The following is a 5744-nucleotide window of genomic DNA, read 5'->3' on the forward strand; positions in this document are numbered from 1 at the left end:
AGCTTCTAAAGATATGCCAAAAATTGCAATACAGAGAAAAAAGCAGCTCTAAGCAAATTAAAAATAAACACTCAGCTTTATGTTTATATCCCTCCAATGCTTGACTTGAATAACTGCGTAGCCCCCAGTGTGGACCACAGCTATCATGATATGTCAAACTGGATTGAAACCAGCGATAAATGCAGAAAGAAAGCACTTTCCAAACCGTTTTCCACCTGAACACGAAAAGCGTTGACTCTGTAAGAACTATAGATGATGTAGTATGGCCGTGAAGCCGCGTCGAACGACAGAAAGCGCGCGAAAAAGGAAGCTTCGTTTATGTTTAGGAGAATAAACCTGAGTTGAGCCTGCAATCTAATCGAAAACCAGTACTTGGTCAGCGATCAACTTCCAAAAAAACAGCTGCCTTCGGTGAGCTCTAAGCTTGAGCCTGCGATATGGTCACGTGATACTGGTCGGCGGATACCTTGTTTTGACAGGTGTCAATTGATCAAAACATGGATATCCAATATCAAAGATGTATGCCGTAAACTAGCAAGATACTGACCACATTGGTATACATGGAGTGGTGGACGTACTTACGTACGTACGACGATCGATGACGACATGGCTATAAAACGAAAATTTCTCGCATGGATGGGTTACCATATTTTCTTAACTATGTTGCTCCGCGCGCGCCCGCCTTGGGCGCGCGTGGAGCTCCACTATTGCTTCAAATTCATTACCTCTCATTTAGCACTGCCTTTTTATTTTTTTAGCCATCCAAAACTTCAGCGTACAGTTATTGAAAACTTGACTAAGGACATTACGACGACCATCACATGACAATGAATTTTTCTCCCTTGCTGGCATACATTGTTAAACAACAGTGCCATCTTTACTTTGAAACTATATGTAATTCCTACACTTCAGTGCGGCGAACCCCCCTTTATGGGAGTCAACGACATAATACAAACCATATATGTGAGACTGGAACAGAATAATTTATGTCACCTGCAACTTGCATGATGTACCATCGATCTCAGACGTCCGTGGCTTTTTTTCAGCCCATATCACGGACTGTTGATTTCAGCAATAAAAGCAAGGTGACACTCGCTAACACCAGCCCGGTGTGGCCAACACATCACGCACGCGCACAACCAATTCACCCGGTCAATTAGCAGCCATGGACAGCTGTTTCGGCCTTGGTGGGCCTCATCAGCATGGTGTACCTAACATACCAGGTGGGTGTTTTTAGCACCCCTTTAAGTGGAAGCTTACGTGACACACCGATCTCTAAATTAATAATGTGATCCACCTTCCCACACGTTTTCCGTGGGAGAACAGATGTATCTGTTTTTTAAATCTACTTCATCTGAACATAGAGATCAGTCAGTTCAAACTATTCAATCTTGTGCAAATGATATTGGTAAATGGCTGACAGCCAACAAATTGAAACTGAATAAGGACAAGACTGAACTTATTGTTATTTCTTCACAACATTGCCCTAGGCCGCAGCTGGATACTTTAACAAATGGATCTGAAAGTGTCTTCAGTACTAATGCTACACGTAATATTGGGGTCACCATGAATGATAAGATTAACTTAGAGAAACAGGTGGCATCCATCTGTAAGTCCTCCTTATCATATAAGAAACATTGCTCGCATTAGAAGATTCCCCTCTGAGGAAAGCACAAAGGCCCTTGGCCATGTATTTGTTACATGCAGGTTGGAAAACTGCGACTCGCTTCTCTATGGCTTACCGAAGAATCAGATTGAAATGCTTCAACCTGTTCAAAACTGTGCTGCTCGTCTAGTGGTAAATGTAAGACGACATGATCACATAACACCTGTACTTAGAGATCTTCATTGGCTACCAGTGGAACAGCGAATTATTTTCAAAATTTTACTTTTTACCTTCAAAGCTCTAAACGGTTTATCTCCTTATTTGAGTGACTTGGTTAAGTTTTATGTCCCTGAACGTAATCTCAGGTCATCTTCTCAGAAACTGTTAGCAGTACCTTTTTCTAAGACAAAATCATATGGTGACAGAGCTTTTTCCATTTGCGCACCAAAGCTATGGAATGACCTACCATTACATTTAAGAAACTGTGCCTCTTTTAATATTTTTAAAAGTAACTTGAAGACGTTTTTATTCAAGTATACCTTTTGCTTATGATGTGTTTATAATTTACTTAGTAATATTTTTAATTGTTAATTTAATTGTTACCTTAATTGAGGTTTGTAAAGCGTCTTAGAACATTTGGATTTCGGCGCTATATAAATTGTATTTAATAATAATACTACTACTACTACTACTACTACTACTAATAATAATAATAATAATAATAATAATACTTACATTAAAGAAATAGAAATGATTGATAATAAAAAAATTCAAAATTCTATAAAATTACGATTTCCATGATACAGAGAGCTATCTTGTCTGCGAGATGCTTTAAGAACCGCTGACACTAAATTCCCATTCCGCCATTGGTTCCAAACACTAAAGGCGTAAACGAACCCATTTCTACATCTAACACCCACTGCTGGTACTTGCGCTTCTTCTCTTCTTCTTGCTCCTTGAATACTTCCGATGTTGGCTTGCTCTGGTAACACTTGGAGTTGACGTGCGTAACTCTGACATCAAAAAATGACGTAACTCCTCTTGCCCAGAACCCTCCCGCTTTGATGTCCAACCTTGCCTCAGAACTTGTAACAGCGCTCCTCAAGTGAAATCGCTCGTTGTCCAGGGGTTGAAGGCGTGGTTCGATTTCGACATTATGGCAGATCTTGTCGATGAATGTCGTTAACATGTTCCGTACACTATCATGTCTCTGCGCTACAAACCCCCCCCCCCCTTTTTACAAGAGAAGGCGTGGCCATTGGTGAATTTATCCCCACATATGCAATGACTTGGTAGATCGACTAAGGGCAGGTCATAACGCAAGCGTAGCGAGTCTCTGAACTCTTGCTTGTTCAGGGCTAAACTCTGGTCTGCGAGGGGAATCGCATTCAGCCAAGAACTTGCGCCCTTGTCTCTCGATTGATTGACCAGTCGCAGCAGGTCTGGGGAGAGGCTTGAATCGATGCTATCCATTTTCTCTTTGCCACTTGCTCTCTTAAGTGATTGTTGATGCCTCTTTAGCTCCTCCATAGATCTTTCTCCTGGCACCATGATGGAACTCTGTCATGTAATAGAATCTACGTGCGCGGTGGTTAATAGTCTCGAGGCAGCAAACTGCTGCGGTGCCTCGGATCTCAGATCAGGAATGCCTAGACCCCCTTGACCCGTTGCTAAGGTAGCAAATCTGCGCACGTTAGGGAGAGGCTCTTCTTATTGACCGAACAAAGCTGGAAGTAGTAAATCCTCAATCACCTCCTGGGTTGGGTCGACATAATCTTCGAAAGATCCTATCGTGCGCATGAAGTAGGTGAACTTGTAGCCTTTTGTGAAAGGAATGTACGCCGCATGAAGCTGGCTCTTCGCTATTTCAGAGAGACGTTCGATAACCTCTTTCCATGCACAAACCTTCTCCTCACAATACTGATCTTTGTATTCTTGCGACGCAATAGACCTTATTCATAAATGGCGGTCACATTTATAATTCTTTTGTCCACGTGCAAATTAGCCTACCAAGCCTCATTTTAGGGCAAGAATTCTTTTCAATTCACTGTATGGTATCGAGGCTTGGTAGGCTAATTTGCACTTCGACAAAAGAATTATAAATTGGCCGCCATTTATGAATAAGGTCTCTAACTGCTCCCAGATGGCGCTGACCTTCAGTCGTTTTGTTGACTTCCTCTCCAAACACTCTCTTTGCTTATCATGTAATTTGTTTAATTTTCCCATGAATTTTGTTTTGTTTGTGTGTGTTTTTTTTTTTTTTGCAAATGTTATACTGGCCAATATTCAATAATTATTATTATGTGTTTTATTGGATAACTTTTCAGTTTACAATTTGTTTTGAAACTTGTTGCGGACAGTGTCTAGGCAACAGTTCCTGGATTAAAAAAAAATTAATATATATATATATATATAATGAAATGACGTGATAAATTGATCATCAGCTAAAAGTGCTCAATGGGTTTACCAGAGCTTTGAATAGATACGTAGACTTGAACTAGGTCAAAAACATTTATTTGCTACTCCGAGTTTCATGCTTCTCACGAAGCAATCATCAGGCAACTGCCAAAAAGAAGGAATACATGGTGTTTTACAGTGATTTTGAAAATAACGTTAGCAATTCACTATAGGCTGGGGTGCATAGCAACGGTTAAACAATACAAACTGTTTTCAGTGAGCTGCTAAAAATAAGCCTTAAATAATTACGCTATTGAGAAGGAATTTCTTTGCATGTCTGCAACTTGTTACCAAGGCTTATTTTTAGCAGCTCACTGAAAACAGTTTGTATTGTTTAACCGTTGCTATGCACCCCAGCCTATAGTGAATTGCTAACGTTATTTTCAAAATCACTGTAAAACACCATGTATTCCTTCTTTTTGGCAGTTGCCTGATGATTGCTTCGTGAGAAGCATGAAACTCGGAGTAGCAAATAAATGTTTTTGACCTAGTTCAAGTCTACGTATCTATATATATATATATATATATATATATATATATATATATATATATATATATTATTATTATTATTATTATTATTATTATGCAGCAGTAAAAACTATCTGTATGCTATACAGTTAAAAGGAACACAGGGCGCCATGGCGTGGCCTGTGCTCCGGCTAGTGAAACTAGAGTTAAAAGGTAGTGTACAATTAAAAAGTAAGGTTAAAATATGTATATGTATATATATATAATAAACTAAACCAATTTATGCTAAAATATGCTAAATGTTCAAAGTTCTAGAGCAGGAGACAAACCAAAGCACGGGTAAGATAATGTCTAGTGTATCGCAACCTTAAAAGTACGTGCAATGTTCAGTGTGGCGGATAGGCGTGCCCTTTGCATCTTCTTGAGGACGTCTCTGTGACGCCTCCCAACTAACTCCTTCACCGCTACCTCCACGTCTGTCGACCAGCCCCCAAGTACGTCCACAATGATGTTGTACTGTGAAATCTCGTACCCGGGGTACTTCTGCTTCAGCTCCCATCTGAGTGGCGCGTATTTCATCGTCTTTTCTGATGTTTTCCTTTGACGATTGCTCACCCAGGGGCAGCTCATCTCCATCGCTATAACCTTCTTCTCTTGGTGGTTTACTATCCTCGCATCAACTCTGTTATTATTATTATTATTATTATTATTATTATTATTATTATTATTATTATTATTATTATTATTATTATTATTATTATTATTATCATTACTATTTTATTTTCCCTTTCTTTGCTTTTTTGGTTTCATTACCTGATTCGTACTTCATACTTAGTTCAGTAAGTTATTTTTATGTATTGTAAAATAATATATTCAGATAGAAATCAGCTGACCAAAGTAGCCAATGAGCTTTCGAGTTGGTGTCATGTGGATATAAGCTGGCGTTGGCCGTTCATTAAGTATAGTTTGAATCACATTAATGACAAGTATGGTAAGAGAGGAAAGAAGGAATTGAATTGTAGCACACATAAAATCTGCAACGAATGCCCTTGTAAGCAATGTTTGGGCAGGTTTTTGGCCTGGCCAGATAAGGCTTCTAAAAACGGCTTGATAAGCTCGAACCTCGGCGATCTTGAGGAAAATCGTTACAAAATCTTGGTTGTTTGTAGTAGTTTGTCACGCGGTTTTGTGGCCGGCTATGCTCGGCCATGGT

General features: G+C 39.5%; 1 protein-coding gene across 1 annotated transcript in view; it reads right to left on the reverse strand.

Annotated features, from left to right (window-relative positions):
- Positions 1-5708: 5708 nt before the first annotated feature.
- Positions 5709-5744, reverse strand: part of LOC138008924 (adenosine receptor A3-like) — a 2232-nt gene continuing 2196 nt past the window's right edge. The window contains exon 2 of the mRNA XM_068856230.1: positions 5709-5744. This exon is cut by the window's right edge and continues 1599 nt beyond it. The gene's annotated coding sequence lies outside the window, so the exon portion shown is untranslated.

This window comes from Montipora foliosa, chromosome 6 (assembly GCF_036669935.1).
Source record: "Montipora foliosa isolate CH-2021 chromosome 6, ASM3666993v2, whole genome shotgun sequence".
Taxonomy (NCBI): Eukaryota; Metazoa; Cnidaria; class Anthozoa; order Scleractinia; family Acroporidae; genus Montipora; species Montipora foliosa.